The following is a 2,947-nucleotide window of genomic DNA, read 5'->3' as shown; positions in this document are numbered from 1 at the left end:
TTATACATAAAGGCACAGAATACATATAGAACCAGAGCGACAGGATAATACCCTGAAGATTGACTTCCTGTTTTCCTGGGGGAAGGAGGTTGGTGTGTAAGTATGTGGAAAGTGTGGGGTTCAGGGACCACACCTAAGAGCCACCGGAACTATCCCTTTCTATAGAAACAGGCTTCGTGGTGGATGAAGACCCCATCATGGGTTTCCACCAGATATTCCTATTAAAGAACATCTGCTGGGCACGGTGGCTCACGCCTGTAATCCCAGCACTTTGGGAAGCCGAGGCGGGAGGATCACTTGAGGTCAGGAGTTCGAGACCAGCCTGGCCAACATGGTGAAACCCCATCTCTACTAAAAATACAAAACTTAGCCGGGCGTGGTGGAGCACGCCTGTAATCCCAGCTATTCGGGAGGCTGAGGCAGGAGAATCACTTAAACCCGTGAGGTGGAGGTTGTAGTGAGCCGAGATCATGTCACTGCACTCCAGCCTGGGCGACAGAGTGAGACTCTGTCTCAAAAATAAAACCAAATCAAACCAAACCAAACCAAACATCAGTGAGGCAATGATGTTTGAGTTTGCACCAATGACATGTTCAGGCTTGCCCTGTACAACTTCAGCTGACCTCCTCTCCACCCAGCCCTCATGCTGCCTCCTCCTCCCTCCTCTTTCCAGAACTATTCCCACTGCTCCAGATGCTTCAGATACGATGCACAAATGAGCAGGGCCGCGGCGGGAGAGGGCACAGTGAGCTGCTGCCACCGAGGTGTTGTGTGTGACGTCTGGACGCTACAGTAGCTGCATCTGACGGGAGAAGTTTGTGTTGCACCAGCGCATGCCTTGGTAAGACTTAATGCAAAAGGTTGTCCTTTTTTCAGAAACACAAATCTGGCCAGGCGCAGTGGCTCACGCCTGTAATCCCAGCACTTCGGGAGGCCGAGGCAGTCAGTTCACCAGGTCAGGAGTTCGAGACCATCTTGGCCAACATGGTGAAACCCCGTCTCTACTAAAAATACATAAAAGTTAGCCGGGCGTGGTGGAGCACGCCTGTAATACCAGCTACTCGGGAGGCTGAGGTAGGAGACTCCCTTGAACCCAGGAGGTGGAGCTTGCAGTGAGCCGACATCGCGCCAATGCACTCTGGCCTGGGTGACAGAGCAAGACTCCGTCCCCCCCCCCCCCCAAAAAAAAAAAAAATCTGACAAGTTGCTGTAGTAACCCAAAGAAAGAGAAGGAGAAAGCAGCTGCCTCACCCAGACAGAGTGGTTCGAATGTTTCAATGCCTCATGATACAATAAAACCACAAAAATTTTCGTAACAACAACAACAACAACAACAAAAAAAAAAAAAAAAAAAAAGGAAAAGAAAGAGAGAGGGAAAGAAACAGGCCTCGTGGGATGCACAGTTTACTTCTCCGCGCAAACCCAGGACTTCAGAGTGGGTGGGAAACTCCCACAGCGCTTGGGAAACCGTCTGTAGCCTGTCTGGATTTTGGCCCAATTCTGTGTGATTTTGGTCGCTCTCTTCCTGTCTCAAAGTGCCAGCCACCTTCTCAATTTGGAGCTAGGCGCGGGATCCGCAAGGTGAAGATTAAAGTGTGCTCATCTCTTGGGCCCGCTGTAAGGTGATTCGCCCCCCACCTGCTGGAACTCCTCGCCCGGGACCACCAATCCCAGCATGCCTTGAGAGCGCGCGGGGGCCTGGACGGATCCCGGGAGGTCCGGGTGAGCGCAGGAGAAGCGCGGACCAGTGAAGGCTCTGGGAGCCCTGTCCCTGTTGGGTTCCTTTCCTCCGTGTGGTTCAGGGATTACCATTAGGGACTATGGTACTTCTCCTGCCCCGAGCCCGAGATGCCTTCCACCCGCTGTGTTTTTAGGGGTGTGGCCCTGTGGGCTACATTTCCCAGCGTGCCCTAGGATCGTGGTCCTGACCTTTGCGCTGCAAATTTCATTTCCCAGCATGCCCTGGGAGGTCACCCAGGGAAGCCTGGATATGGACCGTCTTTCACGGCTTCTGGGTTGCGGACTCAGTTTCCCATGGTGCCCTGGTGAACCCATTCATTCATTCATTCCAAAAATATTTGCGGTCACGTACTCTCAGGTTCTGTTCTACGAACCAAGGACAAGTAGTGCACAGAAGACAAAGTCCCTGCCCTCGTGAAGCTTATTTCGAGTTAAGGGGTCAGGAAAAAACCCAAAATAAATAAAACCCAGCCGGGCGTGGAGGCTCACACCCGACATCCCAGCAGGATTACAGGCCGAGGCAGGCGGATCACGAGGTCAAGGGATCGAGACCATCCTGGCCAACATGGTGAAATTCCGTCTCTACTAAAAATATAAAAACTAGCAGGGCGTGGTGGCGGGCGCCTGTAATCCCAGCTACTCTGGGGGCTGAGGCAGGAGAATTGCTTGAACCTGGGAAGCGGAGGTTGCAGTGAGCGGATATCGCGCCACTGAACTCCAGAGTGGAGACAGAGCGAGACTCCGTCTCAAAACAAACAAAACAAAATAAAACAACAATAACAAAACAACCCTGCCTCTCCCCGCACTCCCTCCCACGCGGCTGTCCAGTCGATTTCCTAACTGCCCTGGGGCAGCCTGCTCTTCGTCCCCTTTACCCGGTACTCTACGCTTCCTAGTATGCCGTGGGGCACCCCTCCGGTCTGTAGACTCCATTTCCCAGCATTCCCCGGAGGAGGCCCTCATTCGGTGATTTCCACTGGGCGCCTCGGAGCTGCGGACTTCCCAGTGTGCATCGGGGCACAGCGACTCCTGAAAGTGGCCAGGGGCAACTTCCGCTTATGGACTCCATTTCCCGGCGCTCCCCGCGACCTGCCCAGTACACCCTGGGGCAGCGCCGTGACGTCGGCGCGCCGGGCGGGGGCCGGGAGATCCCTGGGGCGGTGGGGGGCCAGCGGCAGTTCCCGGCGGCCCCCGGGGCGGGCGGGCG

This window comes from Theropithecus gelada, chromosome 19, assembly GCF_003255815.1.
Source record: "Theropithecus gelada isolate Dixy chromosome 19, Tgel_1.0, whole genome shotgun sequence".
Lineage (NCBI taxonomy): Eukaryota > Metazoa > Chordata > Mammalia > Primates > Cercopithecidae > Theropithecus > Theropithecus gelada.
The sequence above is the reverse complement of the archived record's forward strand: the minus strand, read 5'-3'. Positions refer to the sequence as shown.